The following is a 21,146-nucleotide window of genomic DNA, read 5'->3' as shown; positions in this document are numbered from 1 at the left end:
GCAAAACAGAGTCGACAAGGGGATCTATAATTTCATCCACGACCTCTCGTTCACCGTTTGCATTCACGACCTGTCATTCACCGTGATAACCTTCCTTTGATACCCGCAAAAGTGGGTATAAAAACTTCTTTTGACTAACTATTCATAGATGATGCTAGTTGCATCTTTGGTAATTATTTTAATAATTACACCCAAGAGATGGAAAATATTTTATTCCAGTTCAGTGCCTCTACAAAGGTGCTCCGACGAGACTAAGTTAAAACCGAAATATGTATAAATACATATAGTATGGTAAAGTTAGACCCAAACCCAGACATCCAAAGTGAAAGTTATCCTCCAACACAAAATTGTTCTATACGGTCCACATAATGTTCAGAAAAAAGTCACACCATTTTGAGCATCGGGTTTGGGGGGAGAGGGGGAGAAATCTCTTAATTCGTAGTGTTTACGTTTTTCGTCAATATTTCTAAAACTATGCGGTTTAGCATGAACAACCCTTTATACAAAATTGTTCTACATTAAATTTGAAATAAAAAAGGCACTATGCATAATCCTTCTAAAATGAATGTTTCCAAAGGTACCAGTACCTTTGGAACCATTCCAAAGTATAGTATAATTGGTATAATTAGTATTAGGTAGTATAGTATAATTGGTCCAAAAAAGGCCTAACCCAGACATCCAAAGTAAAAGTTTTCCTTCAACACCAAATTGTTCTATATGGTTAACATATTATTCAGTAAAAAGTTACACCATTTTGAGCGTTCGGTTTGGGGGGAGATAGGTGAGAAGTCGGTAAATTAGTAGTTTCTTTACGTATTTCGTCAATATTTCTAAAGCTATGCTTTAGCGTAAACAATGTTCTATACAAAATTGTTCTACATGAAATCAACGGTTCCAGAGTTACGGGGGGTGAAAGTGGAGGTTTTCGATACTTTTTATATTTTTTTGGGCAATTGATGATGATTTTGGGTGGTAAGGTTGACGTTTCTTCAAGGGTTTATCACTAACATACCATCGGCCACTGAAATAGCAAATTTTATTTACAAAACACAAGAAAAGAAAATTTCTTGTTAAAGAAAATTTTTTTTCATCAGTAATAATATTATAAATTGCCCAAAAAATATAAAAAGGATTGAAAACCTCCAATTTTACCTTCCGTAACTCTGGAAACGTTGATTTTATAACAATTATGTATACGACCTTTTTTGTTTTAAATTTTATGTAGAACATTCTTCTATAGAACATTGTTTACACTAAGATATACACTTTAGATATATTGACGAAAAACGTAAAAGACTACTAATTTACCGACTTCTCCCCCATCACCCCCCCCCCCCCAAACCGGACGCTCAAAATGGTGTAACTTTTTACTGAATGAGATGTGGACCATATATAATAATTTGGTGTTTTAGGAAAACTTTTACTTTGGATGTTTGAGTTAGGCCTCTTTGGGACCAGCTGTACTATACTACCTCCGTAACTTTGGAACCGTTCATTTTAGAAGGATTATGCATAGGACCTTTTTTATTTCAAATTTACTGTTGAACATTTTTGTATAGAAGGTTGTACATGCTAAACCGCATAGTTTTAGAAATATTGACGTAAAAAGTAAAAAACTACGTATTTACCGATTTCTCCCCCATCTCCCCCCCCCCAACCCGAAGCTCAAAATGGTGTGACTTTTTTCTGAACATTATGTGAACCATATAGAACAATTTGGTGTTGGAGGATAACTTTCACTTTGGATGTCTTGGTTTTTGGTATAGTTATACCATACATTGCCCAAAAAATATAAAAAGAATCGAAAACCTCCACTTTTCACCCTCCGTAACTCTGGAACCGTTGATTTTATAACAATTATGTATACAACATTTTTTGTTTTAAATTTCATGTAGAACATTTTTGTACATAACATTGTTTACGCTAAAGCATAGTTTTAGAAATATTGAGGGCAATTCTGATGGCATATTCGTGTTTAGCTATCCCAAAAACCCATGAGTAATCTGTTTATAACAATTGAATGCCGAAAACCCTCAAAACTCTAGAAGATCGCGTCCGTTGAAGGTCAAGGCCAAAGTAAAGGTCGCCATTGGATAGCCAGGAAAAAATCATAGACCACTAGTACTTGTCCTTGATCCAAACTTCTACATGTTGCCAAATAACCAGTAACTCACGGAATTGGAATACCCCGTAAATCTTATAATTTTCCGAGTTTGGGCCTCTATATCTTGAAAATCCTTCATATGTACGATTGAGTTGTGCCCATGAGAACTTTTTATCAGGATGCTTCAAAGAGTATTTTCCTAAAGTATGAACGAAATCCACTGGGACCTATTTTCCATAAGGTTTGTGCGGGGTCCTTTGAGAGTAAGAAACTCATAAATCGTATAAAAAACTTCAATATGGCGTTCGCTGAATATGTCTATCCTTATTGGTTGCTTAGAAAATTGCAAAATCATGAATTTTGAGTTTTTATAAATATTCATAACTCATGTAAAAACTAACTTAGAACCTTCTTATTACACGGAATGCTGAGACTTCTGGTGCTTAAATTATTTTCTAAATTTCAAAGAAATTGGTCAAATTGTTTAAAAGTTATTTAATTTGTTTATCTCAAATTCATTTTTTTTGCAACACAATAAGTCAGAAAATTATGAGGATACGCTAATACTTCGAAAAGTTTATGAAAGCAGAACATTTTTACTATTAACTTAATTAAAAAAAAAGTACAAAAAGTAATTATAAACAGTGTAAAATTATTTGGAAAAACATGTCAATTTTTTGCTTACTTCTAAACAATAATTAGAATAACTTTTTAACCGTCTCTTAGAAAAATTATTTTTTTATATTTAAAAAGAGTAGACTAAATTTTTATGCACATTTAGAAAAAAAAAACAATTGTCCTAGGATAATTGGGGACAATTCACATGTTCTTGCAAAATAATTTTGCGATATTTAGAATTATTTTTTGTCATTTTTTTTAATCAAATTAATAGTGTAAATCTTCTTCTTTCATAAACTATTCAAAGTATTACTGTAACTTCATCATTTTCTGACCTTATAGTGTTGCAAAAAAATTAATTTGGGATAAACAAATTAAATAACTTTTAAACTATTTTACCATTTGCTTTGTTTAGGGTATGATTTAAGCGCCAGAAGTCTCAGCATTCCGTGTAATATGAAGGTTCTAAGTTAATTTTTACATAAGTTTTACAAAGTAAAAAACTACGAATTTACCGATTTCTCCCCCATCTCCCCCCCAACCCGACGCTTAAAATGGTGTGACTTTTTTCTGAACATTATGCGGACCATATAGAACAATTTGGTGTTGGAGGATAACTTTCACTTTGGATGTCTTGGTTTTTGGTATAGTTACACCATACATTGCCCAAAAAATATAAAAAGAATCGAAAACCTCCACTTTTCACCCTCCGTAACTCTGGAACCGTTGATTTTATAACAATTATATATACAGCATTTTTTGTTTTAAATTTCATGTAGAACATTTTTGTATATAACATTGTTTAGGCTAAAGCATAGTTTTAGAAATATTGACGAAAAACGTAAAAAAACTACTAATTTACCGACTTCTCCCCCCAAACCCGACGCTCAAAATTGTGTAACTTTTTACTTAACAATATGTGGGCCATACAGAACAATTTGGTGCAGGATGAAAACTTTTACTTTGGATGTTTGGGTTAGTCCGTGGAACCATTCATTTTAGAAGGATTATGCATTGGGCCTTTTTTTTTCAAATTTAATGTAGAACAATTTTGTATAGAGGGTTGTTCAATTTGTTCATGCTAAACCGCATAGTTTAATAGTAGAGGCCCTGTTCTGTAATAAAATCTGAATCATCTTTAATTTAATTTTATTTGTATTCACTTTTGTGGGTATAAAAGGAATTAGTTCGCTAAAGATGGTTATAACGGTGAACGACAAATCGTTGATTCAATTATAGATCCCCCTGTCAACTCATTCATCACTCTGTTTTGAGTGTTTTGCTTTATATTTACAAAGCATCAGAGGATAGCAATTCGAATTCTCGTTCCTGTCTCTTTTGACTAACTACAATAATTAAGAGACCTGGGGAAATCGGAGAGAAGAAGATATGACTCTCCCTGCACTCTCCGATTTAACCAGATTATTATGCAGCTGCTGCATTTTCGTGTTACAAATAAATTGAAAATGTTTATTCATTTTAATTCATTTACTCTTTTGTTGAGTACTAAGGCATCTTTCTTGTTGGAACTTTTACCACGCTGAGCAGATGGGTTGTGAATTATTTAAAATTCTCTCATCTTAATTTCCTCGGCATCCTGTATGATTTATAATTTTTGAAAATCTCGGGAGGTTGTAACCAAAGAAAGTATTCCAACTGTTGTCAATCTGGTGGTATGGCAACGATATTTATTGTCGTTTTCTGTGCTACTTCATTGATAACTTACTTTGTTTTTCGGTAGATGGCTCTAGTATATCCGTGACATTTCGTTCTTTGCAATTAGGAAAGGCCCAAAGTATGAGACCTGGAGAAATCGGAGAGAAGAGGATATTGGACTACTGATGACGGGGAAAAGACTTCCGAAACCGGTATAGACTCTTCCTGCACTCTCCGACTTCAGACTATTATGCAGCTGCTGCATTTTCGTGTTGCAAAGAAATTGAAAATGTTTATACATTTTAATTATTATTGTCTTCATTCTGGGCACTTCATAATCAACATATATCACTCTTTTATTATGAATGTACAATTTATGAGTAACAAAACTGGAATTCCACAAGGATGTTTACCACTCTGACATTGAAAAGCCATTTTTGAATACATTATTGCTTTCCACACTCTGTTAAACACGAAATCTGATTATGTATATTTGTTACAAGAAACGCAACGAGTTGACATTTTCTTGCGCCCGCGACAAAAAATATAGCACAAGGTTTAGCTTTGACGAAATAAGAGCATTGCATATATTTTTCATATTAATAAAAGTTGCTATAAACATTGTTATTAAAAGTAACGATTCCGGTTACAACGAATGTTTCTAATGTAAGGTAAACGCATCATTTTATCAGCTAAATAAGTAAGTAGGTCATTTTTAAGTGTTGGATATTGCAATAATAGTAGTAATATATAGTGGAACAAGTTTTAGCAAAAGTTTCAAATAATTAAAACCGTTGTTATAACTATTGTCTTTATTATCAAGTCCTTCGAAAACGTTTACGTTTTTAAAGATGATTTGTGATACCTAATTGATTAATAAAATAAAAAAAATTAAAATTCTCTCCCCTTCATACAGGAAAGTCTTTTGATATAATAAAGAGACTTCCAGAGATGATTAGCTAGGAGTAGAGATCACTAGTGACAGGAATGTAAGAACAGAGACCACAACACAAGCAACAAAAGCGGCAAGAGTAAGTGGTTGCTTCCGAGAAACCATATGGAGAAACAAATATCCGACCACGAAAACTGAAAAGCAAAATAAAAATATACAATACAACAATAAGACCTATCCTAACATATGCAGCGGAGACGAGGACCGATACAAGAAAGACGAAACAACAAATCAACAGTATCGAAATAAAAGTAATAAGATCAATAGCGGGCATATCATTAAGAGCCAGACAAAGCAACAGAAGTAAACGAGAACGATGCAAAATTCAAAATATTAACAGGTGGATAAAAACAAGAAAGAAAAACTGGAACGAACATGTAAACTGAATGGAGCCAGATAGATTAGCGAACATCTGTAAAAACAACAAGTCGTATAGCAGAAGACCCGTAGGAAGGCCGCCGAAAAGGTGGAAAGACAATGTACAGTCAACAACAACTGAAACAGAATAAGAGGCAGACTAACAGGAGTCGGCGCACATGGATTCGCTCCCAACCCCTATAAAACCACTTTTATTGTACACGAGTTGGCTCCAAAACTCATACCCGAAAGTTAAGTTATGACCGAAGGGTTAGGTCTTCCTACCTGAACCCGGGAGCGAATCCATGTGCAGCCACAGGAGTAATTCTAGTCGCACAAAGAAGAAGAAAAAGACTTCCAGAGGAATTCATAGGATGAGTGGAGTAACAAAAAAGGATAAAATTAGGAATGAGTATTATTTTGTTTCAATTTATCAATCAAAGATAGAATAAAAATTTTTAATTTTTTTAATATAACGCGGGCACATAAATTTGATACACCCTGTATATTGATTTGTAAATATTTATTAGAAGTTAGCTTTCATGCAAGGTGGTTTCTCCTTAATGAATTTCTCCATGAAGAATATTAAAAACATTTGTAAATAAAAGTGAAGTGAAAGTTATTTAGGATTATTATTATAAACCGATTGTTTATTACGGGAAAGGTAGAAGCCATAGGTAATTAGTTCTTAGAAAATTAAGATAAAGAAAGTTTGAAATTTTAATCTCTTTTTGTTTAACCCCGAGTAAATTTTGTAGAATTTCCCGAAAGTAATTATTATGATGGTAGGAATATTTTTGAAAGTATGAGTGGGTGTTTCGAATGAAAAAAAGAATGGGGAAGAAGAAATGTCTCTAATTGGTTTAAAAATTTGGAATGGGAAGGAGAGAAGGTTGAATTTTCAGATAGTTTTGGAAAGAGGGATTATTGTGTTACCGGCAGCCGAGAGGAGCAGTCAAAAGTTTTCGTGAGTAGTTCAGAAGCAAGTACTAGTGGTGGTTTTGATAGTGAGAGTAGCTGAAAAGTGTAACGAGAGATAAATCAAATCGAGAAGAAATACCTCTTTGATTCTGTAAAGTCCAAGAGAGTAAGTTACAAGAATTATCGTTATTAAAATTATTTGTGACACCAAGTAAAAAAAGATACTTGGGTCTCAGGAGATTATTGTTGAGAGAAAGAGAGGAGAGAGTTTTGGAGTTATTGAACGAGTACTGGCAAAAAAGAGGCCTGGCTTGTGTTTTGGAGCAATAGTGGCTGATATCCTGCTGGATTGTTTGCTGAGAACGGAGAGGGCTTTGATTGGTAGCCTAACATAATCAACAAGGAGGAGCTGTTTGGGTCAAGAGGAGACATCATTGTGTGTGAATCAAAAAGGTCGGTCAATAACCTATGTGATAGATTTTCTTTATAACCAGAAGTTAAATTTTTCTACGTAAAAGCATATGCATTTAAGATTCCAACATTTCAAAAATTTAATAGGAAGTATAAGTAATTTGCGAATACCAAATTTGTTTGTTTAGTTTGTTTTTTATTAAGGGTATCAAGAACAAAGCGATAAATATTTGTTTGAATTAGATTAATTTTATATGGTAAAGGTTTTTTTGGACAGTTGTGCCCACAGGATTTAATCGATAAATTTATAGAGCACTGCTTTTGATAATAAAGGTATTTGTATGTGTTTATTTATGATTTTTCTATTTATTTCCTTTTCCTATTTTATCCCGATAAGGATCAACTAAGAGATACTGAAGCCACGAGAAAGGATAAGTATAACCTAAGAGAATTTAATTAAATTTTTTTTTGACAAAAGGCACCCTGAGATTTTTTCTTAATATTTTTATGTATGATTTGCGTTAATTAAATAATTGATCAAATAAAAAATAAAAGTAAGGGAGCCCAAGCGGGGATTTTTGCAGTTACTCGAGCGCGTCAGATTAGCATATGGGAGAAACCTGGTACCCTGCAGATGAAGCTCTACCATATATTGGCTCTTAACACAGGGGAGTTCGTTAAGGGGGGCCCGAAAAAAAAAATCTATCCTTAAAAATACTCGAAATTGTCAGATTAAGATAAGGTAAGTTAAGTACATGCAAAAGAGTGTATATTTCAAAAATCTGACGATTTGAGCAGGGGGTAAGGAAATGGGTGAGTCCCAAAGTTTCACAAGAAATAAGCGAATATGTCGCAAAATAAATGACAGATCGAAAAACTAAAAAATATGTGCTCAATATATTTTAAAAATCTATCGAATGATACCAAACACGACTTCCCACGGAGAGGGGTGGGGGGTAAATTTAATATTTTAAATTCGAATCCCGCGATATTTCGCGAAATGAACATCAGATCGAAAAACTGTAAAATACACTTATTCGATACTTTTAAAAAATCTATCGAATGGCACCAAACACGACTCCCCAAGGAGGTGGGGTGGGGGGTTACTTTAAAATCTTAAATAGAAGCACCCATTTTTTATTGCAGATTTGGATTCCTTACGTAAAAATAAGTAACTTTTATTCGAAACATTTTTTCGAATTATGGATAGATGGCGTTATAATCGGAAAAAACGATTATTGGAAATGGAAAATTAAATTAAAAAATGGCAAGCACCCACTAAAATGGCAAATTTTACTTAACTTTTTTTGGTTTTAGGACCTACTCTTCACAACCCAATAGGTCCCCATAACGCTCGAATGACTGCACATTTAGCATACTTTGCTCCCCTACCATATAGAAAGCAAATCATAACAGTATATTAGGAAAATCTAGGAGTGTCACAAATTAAGTGTCAGAATTTGTAAACAGTATGTGACGTCAGTTCCATCGTTGATCAGATGCATGTAAAAGTATACACAGTTAGACCGCTTGGTTATTACTTATAATTTTAGTACCAAGTTATACGTTAAACTGAAAATATTGCCTTTCACATGGCAAATGAGACGCTGTAATGGAGGTTTTCCTTGAGAGTCTCCCTTTAATTGGTAAACTATTTTATGAATTTCACTATTTCTCTAATAGACCAACAACTTTTCACCTTGCCATCGTAGTTATACAAAATCTCAAGAGCAATAAAAATTGTACCGGTCACCTATTCAATTATACCTACTCATAAAATCATAAAAATTTGATAAACATTTAGACGTAGTAAAATGTTTTCATTAATATAATCTGTGAAACACTGGCATTTATAAAATAATTAAACATCAATTTAAGAATAATTTAAAGTGTTTTAGTACATTTAACTATCAGGAAAAACCCGATGACTAATAATCTAAAATGGGAGTGTCAACCAAAAAAAAACTACGCATAATAAATGAAATTCCTTGGAATACAATAATAATTGGAGGAAAATGTAGGGATTACCAACAATAATAAAGCAAAAAAACAAATTATATGAGGTTAGTCACTACTTTCTATAAAGTTGGTAAATAAATAAACATTACGCGATTTTTGCCATTTTTATACTTCTTATGAGATCATTATCTTTAAAACATGTGGCAGGTATAGCATGAGATTTCGATTTTGAGTTTTAGTAACAAATATGAGGCAGTTTTCGTACGATGAAAAGGTTGTAACTGTGAGTACATGATGTATAAATGATTTTTTTTGAAATTATAATTATAATTATACAATTATGTATAATTGATTTTTTTATAAATCTATAAATATGAGGCATTTGACACGTGCCTAAAAAGGCTGTTTCACATTTTTTTCAGCTTTCACATTACAAATTTTTAATCAAAGTCGAAGGACTAAGTACGGAATCCACGGAGTACTTATATAGAAAAAGAATATCAGAGAAGATTGCTGATAATGATATACTAGAAAACGATAACATCGAGGAAAGCTGGGAAAAACTCAAAAGAAAAGTAACATAATTAACGCAGCAACATAATCACTTGGAGAGAGGAAAGTAACGAATACCAATTTATCAAAAAAGAAATCCCCATGGTTTCGAGAGGAAGTGAAGATAAAATGTGAAGAAAAGAACAAAGCCTTTTTACAATACAGAACACAACAAACACAACAGGCATACAACCACTATAAAAGAATTAGAAACGAAACAAACACTCTAGTCAGACAAATAAAAAGAGAACACTGGGAGAGTTTCTCAAAACAGATGGAACACGACTTCTACGGAACACAAAAGGAAATATGGAGAATGATCAGAGGACAAAGAAAAGAGATGAACGAACTAATAAACACGAAACACATTCAGAAGGAAACTTGGGCAGACTATTTTCGATCCCTGTTTGCTAAAGATAACGATAACGAACCACCAACACCTGAAGTGACAACAAACGAAAAAACAAATATTGAAGAAGCAGAGGTAACGGAAGCATTAAGGAAATTAAAAAATAGAAAATCACCAGTAGAGGACAGAATATCGAATGAACTCCTAAAGTATGGAGGACAAGACCTGACCAAACAATTATTAAAACTAATCCAAAAAATAATAGAACAGAACAGAATACCACAAGAATGGAGATCAAGCATTCTAATACCTCTCTTCAAAAAGGGGGAAAAATCGGACCCGGAGAATTACAGAGGAATAAATTTATTAAACACAACACTAAAATTAACGACCAAAGTGATAACAAACAAACTGAATAAAATTATAACATTTGCAGAAGAACAACAAGGTTTTAGGTCGGGAAGATCATGCACCGACGCTATATTTATAATGAGGCAGATTCAAGAAAAAATCGTTCGAATGCAACAAACCGGCATACTTATGTTTCGTGGACCTTAAGAAGGCATTTGACAGGGTCAAATTAAAGGACGTTATCCATTTATTTTACGCAAGAGAGGTACCTCTAGGAATAATCAAAACGATCGGAAATATCTACCAGAACAACACAATAAAAGTAAAAGTAGATGAAGAACTAACTGACCCAATTGAAGCTGGCAATGGGATAAGACAGGGAGATTCCCTGAGTCCTCTGTTGTTCAACCTGAGCATGGACGAAATAATAAAAAAGTAAGAACAAAAAAAGGACACCAAATGGGAGAAAAATAGAAAAACAACTTAAAATAATCTGCTACGCAGACGACGCAATACTAATCTCTCAAAGTGAAGATGATTTACAACGTACGCTGCACGAATTTAATATAACCGCTAGAAAATTTAACATGTTAATTTCCCTAAAAAAGACTAAATGCATGGTTATAACAGCAGATTTAATAAGGTGTAAATTAGAGCTGGAGGGTCAAATAATAGAACAAGTCATGGAGTTTAAATATCTAGGCATCGCACTATGCAGCTACGGAAAGCTCGAAGCAAAAGTGGAAGATCAGATGAATAAAGCAAACAGAGCCGCAGGTTACCTGAATGACACAATATGGAGAAATAAAAACATCGGAAAGGAAGTGAAAGGCAGAATTTACAAAACAGTCATCAGACCAATAATGACATACGCGGGAGAAACACGACCTGATACAAGAAGGACAAAAAGAATGCTAGAAACAGCAGAGATGAAAACATTGCGAAAAATCGATGGTAAGACGATGTGGGATAGAGCTAGAAGTGCAGATATACCAAGGAGATGCAAGGTGGACAACATTAATAACTGGGTGAAAAGCAGAAGAGTAGAATGAAACGAATACGTAAGCCGAATGACAACAAATAGAGTAGTAAGGACGGCGAGAGACGGTTCCCCAATAGGAAGACGATCAGTGGGAAGACCAGGAAAAAGATGGAATGACAACTTACTGGAGGCACATTGAAAAACAATGTGACCAGACAGAGTAATGTCTATATAAAAAGAAGAAGAAGAAGAAGAAGACATTACAAATTTACAGCAAAGCTCTATTTGGAGTTATGATTGGTTCTTGTTTTATCATTGTTGTTCTTTTCCACATTTTCCATAAGTATGTAAGTTTTCAGTTGTATTAACATTTAGTTTTATTAAAGAATCTGTACAAAGAATATTACGAAGAGGTGTTCGATAAGGGTGTATACTTTTACCAATATTATTTAATGTATACGCGAAAGACATATTAACTAAAGCAATGTTTATATTGGCATATTAATTTAAGCATTAGAATTAACGGCATGATCATAAATAACTTCAGATACGCTAATGATACAGTTCTTTTAGCCGAATCACATAAAGACCTACAGATACTGTTTAATAAAGTGACCGCAGTAAGTGAAGAATATGGACTACATATCGGAATATGGATAAGGAATATTGACAACATAAGCAAGACGAAATGTATGATAGTAACAAAAACAACTCAGGACATTCGTAAGATACATGTACAGAATCAGCCTATAGGGCTTTTCATCGATTGTCATTTGTTTCGAGCTTCTGTCATATGTTGTATAATCTGTGTATAATATTAATGTACACGGATTATACGACATTTGTATGAGAAGCTCAAAACAAATGACTGTGAATGAAAAGCCCCATTGAAAGAGTAAGAGAATTCAAATAACTAGGTACAATCATTAATGAACACAATGACAGTTCTCAAGAAATACGAATCAGAATCAAACAGGCAGGAAGCGCACTTACAAGAATGAAGAGGCTTCTCTACTGTCGGGACTTAAATATTGAGTTAAAAATACGACTACTGAGTCGCTATGTGCTATCCGTATTATCCTAATACTCTGGGCTAATGAGCAAAATACAAGGAAAAGTTATTTACCAGCAATTTTATTGTTGGAATCGAATCTTATGATTGTATATATTAATAATATAGGTATGCAAAGTCCGCAGATAGTGTGCTAGTTTTTTTATAAACAAAATGGAGCCCAAAAATTGGGTTCTTTTCAATTTTTGCTCTATAACTCCAAAGATTTTAACTTTACACCAAAAACACTCAAACAAAAATTCACTGCAATTAAATTCTGCATAGAGACGTGTTTCTTCCGATTTACTTCGACGAAAATTTTCCCCGGAAAATGCGGATTTTTCCAACAAAATCTTTAATTTTCAACTAAAATTTTAGATAAGTAATTATTTATCAATACAGTGGAACCTCGATAAGTCGGCCCCCGATAACCCGAAAGTCCGGCTAACCCGGACCGATTTTCATCAGACAAACATTTCAACAATAAAAATGTATGTATTATGTTAAAACATTTTATCTGTAGCCGCTTCTGGAATGTCTTAAAAATATCGAGTTTCATTGATAAAACTTAGCTTGGACCATAATATAATATTTGAGAGATAATGGGTATATGTGTAATTTGAACTATACGGTAAAAATGACTCATGGCACACGGCGGCAGCGGCGACAGAGTGACGATCATTATCCATTATCGGGCTATCGCAAACAACAGTCACCTTTTATTCCTTTATTTATTTTCAACTATCTTTTAAAAAATTATTTTTAGAACAACGGTGTTTTAAACTTTAAACAATGAAAGAGCCACTGTTCTTAAATAACATAACATCGTTCCGATGGCAGACGAAATTGACACAACCGAAACTGACTGAGTTTTTTTTACCTAGAAATGAACAATACTCTATCTATACTGTCTAATACTTATACTCTATACAATATACAACTATAATAGGTAAGTTAGATGTGTACTGTGCATATATATTTCATGTTATTTTAATTATAACGGACTTTATCTATAAGTATACCGTATTTTATTAATTTTTACAATGCACTCCGGCTAACCCGGATTTTCGATAACCCGGATCGGCCGCGGTCCCGATTAATCCGAGTTATCGAGGTTCCACTGTAATTAGATAACTCGGTAATATATAAAAGCACGTTTCGTAGAGATTATAATTCCAGAAGCGGATGGAAATTAAATGAACAGTTTAAGTGTTAATTAAAAATTTACGGTCGCTATAATAACCACAATAATTACGATACATAAGAACAGTTATGATTTTTGTATAAAAAGACACTGTACCTATCTAATGTACTTTACAGAATTAAAATTGGACTATTTAAGCGGCCTCACAAATATTTTAAAATTATAAAACAATTTTTTGGCTTAAAACAAATAGAATATCTTGGAAAATATTAAATCAAATTAAATCATGAAAACGGTATTGGATAAAAAGCGGCAGGCCGCTTCTTTCAAAATAAAAAACGTTTAATTGCGATGACTGGTTCCTGAGATACAACCGGTCAAAGTTGACCGGCATTTACGGCAAAGATTTAAACAATAGGATCATAATTTTCAAAGCATTGCCTTTTTATTTCGGTCCTCTTTCTCTACACCAATTTTCATATCTTTAAAATACTCATAACATATATTATTATAATAAAAACTATCGATATTACGAGTGAAAATTGCCAAAAATAGCAAAATTCCAATCAAAAATTAGGTTGGAGAAAATGTAATCTCAAAGTTCAAGATCGGTATACCTACGTTAAAAAAATGCATTTTCTCGGCTTCCCATGGAGCAATTTTCTTCATTATTTTTTTGGTCCCTAGTAACTCGAGTAGAGCCATCTAACTAATGCATTATTAAATGTCAAACTTGCTTTTGTTTTGTTATAATAGATTAATTTATTTATAAGAAAAGAAAACTCCATATTTATTCCAGTTGTAGACTTTCTTTAGCTAAACTTTCTACAAGTGTACCTTTTAACGTTAAAAACACAAAAATAAACAATCTTTATTTAAACAAATTTAAAAAATTTCTTATAAAAATAAATTAATTTATTATAATAAAACAAAAGCAAGTTTGACATTTAATAATGCGTTAGTTAGATGGCTCTCTTCGAGTTACTTGGGAACAAAAGAAGAATGAAGAAAATTGCTCTATGGGAAGCCGAGAAAATGCATTTTTTTAACTTATACCGATTTTAAACTTTGAGATAACATTTGCTACAACCTTATTTTTGATTGGAATTTTACTATTTTTGGCAATTTCACTCGTAATATCGATATTTTTGATTATAATAATATATGTTATGAGTACTTTAAAGATATGAAAATTGGTGTGGATAAAGACGACCGAAATAAAAAGGTGATGGTTTGAAAATTATGATCCTATTGTTTATATATTTGCCGTAGGTGAATGTGGGTCAAATTTGACCGGTTGTATCTCAGGAACCACTCATGGCAATGAAACGTTTTTTTCTTTTAAAAGAAGCGTCTTGCCACATTTTTTCCAATACCGTTTTCATGATTTAATTTAATTTAATATTTCCCGAGATATTCTATTTGTTTATAAGCCAAAAAATTGTTTATAATTTTAAAATATTCCTGAGACCGCATAACTAGTCACATTTCAATTATGTAAAGTACATTAGATAGGTACTGGGGCTTTTTATACAATAATCATAGTTATTCTTATGTATCATAAATTTTGTGGTTATTATAGCGACCGAAAATTTTAAATTAACAATTCAATTGTTGCTAAACTGTTCATTCAATTTTTATTGGCTTCTGGAATTATAATCTATACGAAAAGAGATTTTATACTACCACGTTATTTAATTATTGATGAACAATTACTTATCTAAAATTTTAGTTGAAAATTAAATATTGTGTTGGAAAAACCCGCATTTTCCGGGGAAAATTTTCGTCGAACTAAATCGGGACAAATACGTCCCTAAGCAGAATTTAATTACGGTAAATTTTTATTTAAGTGTTTTTGGTGTAAAGTTAAAATCTTTGGAGTTATAGAGCAAAAATTGAAAAAACACGATTTTCAGGCGCCATTTGGTTTATAAAAAAAGTAGCACACTATCTGTGGACTTTGCATACCTATATTATTAATATATAGGATCTTATAATTCGATTCCAGCAATAAAATTGCTGGTAAATAACTTTTCCCAAAAATGGCATATTCTCCGATAATCTGCCCAGACTATAAGGGATGGAAGCGTGGACACTGAAGAAAATTGACGTGAGAAGACCGGAGACATTCGAGATATGGATGTACCGAAGAGTGCTGAAGATCTCATGAATAAATAGAATAATCAACGTAGTGGTAATAAGCTTTATGCATAAGGAAAGAGAAGTACTTCTAACACATAAGAGAGGAAAACTGTGATATGTGAGACGTGCTATGAGAGGAGATAAATATCTAATACTCCAGGTCATTATGCAAGGAAAAATTTGAAAAATTCTTCATGACTGAAGAACCTTAGAGAATGGTTTGGATGTAGTAACAGCGAATTATTTAGAGCTGCGGTCTGAAAAGTAAAAATCGCTCTGATGATTGCCAGTCATCGAAGCGGACACGGCTTCTAGAGAAGCAGAAAAAGAAGGTTCCGGTATAATTTTCCGACAGAGCTTTTCACGTTAACAGTTTAGATTTTTAACATCGCAATATGTATGTACCGAATCACCAAATTTTTCCTTATGTAGGTGAAGGATAACAGTATAGCTCAAATTTTAATGTATCAGATTCCTATATCCTCATATTGCACGGTAGACAGAGACCGTATCTGTCTACCGTGCTCATATTGTATCTATAATATGAGCTTTACGAACCTTATGAGATAAGTGCCTTAAAAACCGGCAAAATAATGCAGAAGATGATAAACATAATACGTTGTGATATAAACAGAGACGAAACTAGTAGAAGGGAAAAATTATCAATAGAAACCTATAAATTTACATTATATTGATAGTTTTCCACCTATAGACGTATCAGAGGAGTTTTACAACAGCCACTCTGACAAGAGAATTTTATAAAATTCTTCTATCACAGTTTGATTCCGATAAATCTAAAGGTGAGAAGCTATCAATATAATGTAAATTAATAGTCTCTATTAATAATTTTCCACTTCTACTAGTTTCATCTCTTTTTATTTCACAACTTATTATGTTTTCAGTTGTTTTCGTTATTTTGCCGTTTATTAGTACACTCATCACTGTATAAAGAAAATCCATAGATGTTTTGTAGATTTTTAGTCGCCTTTTTTTAATTAATAACAATTTATTGTAAAAAATGAAAATGTTTTAAATTTTTTATTTACCATTGAAAAGCCTAGTATTTAAGGTAAAATTGCAAACCTTTATATTTTAAAAGATAAAACAAGTATTAAAATGACGGCTACTTAAATTTGTAAAATTACTTTGTTGCATTGAAAACTGCAAAATAATTTATAATCAATAATTGTTTATAACTATTGTAAAAATAAAGCTAGATCTTTGTTATTGCGCCCAAAGTTGGTATTTGTATTCCCTAACAAATCCATAAAATTTCAGATCGATTCATCAAGTAGTTTGAAAGGTGTTATATTTATTTACCCCAGAGACCTTTTGCTTGTAATAACATTAGTCAGAAAATAATGAAGATACGGTATCTCTACGTATACCAAATAAATGTTTTGGGAGTTGAACTATCAATATATTTTAATAAAAAGTTAAAAAATGTCATATTCTGGGACGATTAGATAAAAAGTAGGCATTATTTCAAATTTTCTGCTAATTTGTTTATAACAATTAAAACAAGTAAATTTTCAAAAATTGATTTTAAAAATAAAGATCTATAGTTTTATTATACCTACAGTAGACAAATAATTCGAATAGAATAAACAATTAGAATTTTTTGAAAAAAATATATTTGTATAACTGTTTAAACAAATTACGATGTTTTTTATTAATAATATTGTTAAAACATTGAATATTTGTAATATAACCAAAAAGTACATATCTACGAATTAAAAAATAAAGATGAAAATCTATCAACTAGAATAGAAGATATAAAGAAACTTCAGTACATATCTGTATTTTGAAGATTATTATCATTCTTTAACGATTGAATGTGTTTGGGCCCCCCTTAATATGGTTCAACTTATTTTCATCTCAGCCTCATTCACACTCAGAGACAATGTATTAACTATAATCCGTGTATATTGATATTATACATAGATTATACAACATATTGTGACAGAAGCTCGAAACAAATGGCAATCGATGAAAATCCCTATTCTAAAATAACTTTATTTTTTGTTTAAGTTCATGTAAAACTATCAGTTTATTACATTATGTTAAAATATTTCGTCTAAGAGTAATAACTTCAAAGTTATTCTAATTGTTTTTACCTACGTTACAAATTACAGTAATTTTGCAAGACGATTTTTGGTTATAAAATAGTTATTTATGAAAAAACAGTTCGTGAAGTATGCTTTTTGCGAACGCACGCGATGTTTAGAGCACGTGCGACAGCGGAGCCAGTGCTATACAGAGCGTAAGTTCGCAAAAAGTAATTCACGCACAGTTTCATACAATATTTTATCTACGATAAACAAATAAAACAAACTGTAACTCTTCGTCACTAGAATTCATTTCTATTCTACAATTTTTAGAACTTTGACATTTAAAAATTCTAACTTCTTTCAAGCCACAAAACTGTCAAAAATTTTGTTGTAATTTATTGCTCATATGTCATCACCATGACAACGCGAAAGTTAAGGATATTTGATTATATGAAAGTGTGCCAAAAAACAGTGCGAAAAAGTAAATTACATATAAAATACATTGTTACTTCACGCACACTTTAAATCCTTCACGCACTGCTATCTATAATGACAGTTTTTACAAACTAAAAACTTATACATACATAATATGAGATAGAGTAGATAAATTATTTTTTTTAACTTTTTCGATACATTTAACTTAATTTTACTCTTTATTATTGAACTCTTTTTATTTACACCCTACTTTAATTGAACTCTTTTATTTAGTTTAACTCTGAAACTGTAATTTGGTATGCGTATCTTCATTATTTCTGGCTAATGTTATTGCAAAAAAGGTGTCTGGTATAAACAAATAGAAAAACTATTAAAATAATAATTGATGAATCGATTTAAAATTTTGGAGGTTTATTGGGAACCACAATACCCAACTTGCCACAAGCTCAATAACAAATATCTAAGTTGATTTTTACAACAATTATAAACAATTAAGGCGAACGGAGCAAAATGTAAAATTTTGACGCTTGCCAAAATTTTCAATGTATTTTAAATGTAGTCATTTTTTTCGAATCCTGAGAAAACTAATTAATATTTTTGAAAAATTTAAACGCAGAATGTAAGGTTACATTATTACCGAGGGCCGAAAATCCCTGAAAACTTCTATAATGTTTATTTTAATAAGTTCCAGGGTTGAAAATAAAAGAGAAAATTTAGTGTGATTTTTAATTGCAAATATTTCATTCAGAAGAAACTTTTTATTTATTCTAAGGAACTTTCGGTCCTCGGTAATAAAGTAGTCTTTCATTCTGCGTTTAAATTTTTCAAAAATACTTATTAGTTTTCTCTGGATTCGAAAAAAATTAATACACTTAAAACACATTGAAAATTTTGACATACGTCAAAATTTTGGATTTTATTTCGTCCCCCTACACGATTTTGCCTTATTTTGCAGTTTTCGAAGCAACAAATGAATTTTACAAATTTAAACAACCGCCATTTTAATGCTATAAAGTTTTGTAATATTCGGCTTTTTAATGGTAAGCAAAAAATCGAAAAAATGACATTTTAAGACTAAATTGTTAATAATTAAAAAATGACGCCGAAATATCTGCAGAAGACGTATAGCTTTTCTTTACTTATAGACCTACAATAACTAGAAATTCAGATACCCGGATTTGTACAAGTTCTGAAGAGAGTCCTTTTTGCTTATTCCTTATTTCCCGTATATGGCTTAGGATCTAATGTACCTACCAGATTATCCTCCTCTCTTATACTTATGAGTTTTTTCTTTGACATACTTTATAACTCAGATAAATTATTGTCAAGTTTTACAAAACAGTATTCTTTTAACAATATTTTAAATGTTGTAAAAAATCAATACTTACAAACGATATATCCTTCAAAAATAATAAACACTTGATTGTATCTTAAATTTTTGTTACTCGAACGCACCACACTAAGTTCTTTAACTACCGTCACGGCGACGACCTCAGCCAACTGAATCGATAGCTTGAGGTCACTTCATAAGAAACTTCATCATGACTAATATCAACATTAAAACAAACGCAACAGTCTCTTAGGGAATTCCCATTTGGTAGTAAGAGGTATGCTCCAGTGTGACTTTGCGAATCGCTGCGATGGCCGTGAAATTCGCAACCATAGGTAGGTTGGAATATAATATGGAATGCGAAGAATTATGAATAAGAATTCATTTTGCTTCGAGCGAGCTTACATTGGCGTAAAAATTTACAAGGCTTTTCGTTTCTTATACTCCGTTTGGAAATTATTGATAGCATAGTCCATCTGATTGGTGCACCTCAATTTATATCCCACTACACAAAAAAGGAACTACTACCAGATGTGAAAACTACCTCACACTGTCACTAATAACACATGCTAGTAAAACCTTTTTGCATATCATCAAAAACACCTATCTACATTACCAAATACCTCACGAACAAGCGGAGTTTGTAAAGGGTAAAGGTACAAGGGAACAAATCCTGAACCTGAGACAACTTATTGAAAAGTCTAGAGAATTTCAAGTACCTATGATTATATGCTTCGTTGACTACCAAAAGGCATTTGATTGTGTAAGCTGGATAAATCTGTGGTCAATTTTAATAGAAATGGGGGCACCAATGCACCTGGTGATACTTATTAAAAATCTGTACCAGTCTAATATAGCGAAAGTTAGATCAGAAGTTCTCAAACCAATTCAAGACTGAGAGAGATGTTAGACAAGGATGCGTGTTGTCACCTGACTTATTTAACATTTATGGTGAACATGTCATGAGGATGGTTTTAGAAGGATGGGCCGGTGGAGTAACAGTAGCTGGTAGGAAAATCTCCAATTTAAGATTTGCTGATGACAAAACACTTATAGCAGCAAATGAGCAAGAAATGCTTGATCTTCTGCGAAGAGTTGAGTACGAAAGCAATAAAGTTGATCTGAAAATCAATAAAGCTAAGACAAAAATAATGGTAGTCGACAGATTCGACACTATTCAACTGACTAACATATTACAGGAATACCAGATAGTAAACACCTTTATCTATCTCGGGTCTAGTATAACTAACGAGAGTAACTGTGAAGCAGAAGTTCGAAGACGTATTGGAATGGCAAAAAATGCGATGAGTCGCCTAACTTAAGTTTGGAAAGACAGATCTATCTCTCAAAATATCAAGATGAGACTGGTGAATGCCCTTGTATTCTCAATATTTCTATACGGAGCAGAGCGCCGAAAAATTGATGCCTTTGATATGTGGTGCTGGAGAAGAATGCTGCGCATACCTTGGACAGCTCATAAGACAAACGTGTTCATTCTAAACCAACTCAATATTAAAAAAAAGGATGTCCACAATATGTCTGCAACGAATTCTGCAATTCTTTGGTCACGTGGTTCGCAGAGGTGACGACATTTTGGAGAGATTAATTGTTTCTGGAAACGTTCCGGGGAGAAGATCAAGAGACGATCACCAACTAGATGGTCTGACCAAATAAAGCATTCAGCTGGAAACTCATTCTGCGACGTTCTTAGAGCAGCTGAAGATAGAGACCAATGGAGAAACATTGTTAGGAATATTGGAAGAAATCACGATCCTCAGTAA

The 21,146-nt window shown here is 32.4% G+C and overlaps 1 protein-coding gene across 3 annotated transcripts in view; it reads right to left on the bottom strand.

Annotated features, from left to right (window-relative positions):
* LOC126887254 (putative ferric-chelate reductase 1 homolog) overlaps window positions 1-21,146 on the bottom strand; it is a 139,310-nt gene that overhangs the window by 53,248 nt on the left and 64,916 nt on the right. Inside the window, exon 1 of one of the 3 annotated variants that reach the window (XM_050654670.1) lies at window positions 19,424-19,586. The exons of the other annotated variants lie outside the window; for them this stretch is intronic. The gene's annotated coding sequence lies outside the window, so the exon portion shown is untranslated. Of the gene's footprint in view, window positions 1-19,423; window positions 19,587-21,146 lie in introns of those variants that run through there. 3 annotated transcript variants of the gene reach the window in all.

This window comes from Diabrotica virgifera, chromosome 6 (genome assembly GCF_917563875.1).
Source record: "Diabrotica virgifera virgifera chromosome 6, PGI_DIABVI_V3a".
NCBI lineage: Eukaryota > Metazoa > Arthropoda > Insecta > Coleoptera > Chrysomelidae > Diabrotica > Diabrotica virgifera.
This window is presented reverse-complemented; position numbering and strand designations above follow the sequence as displayed.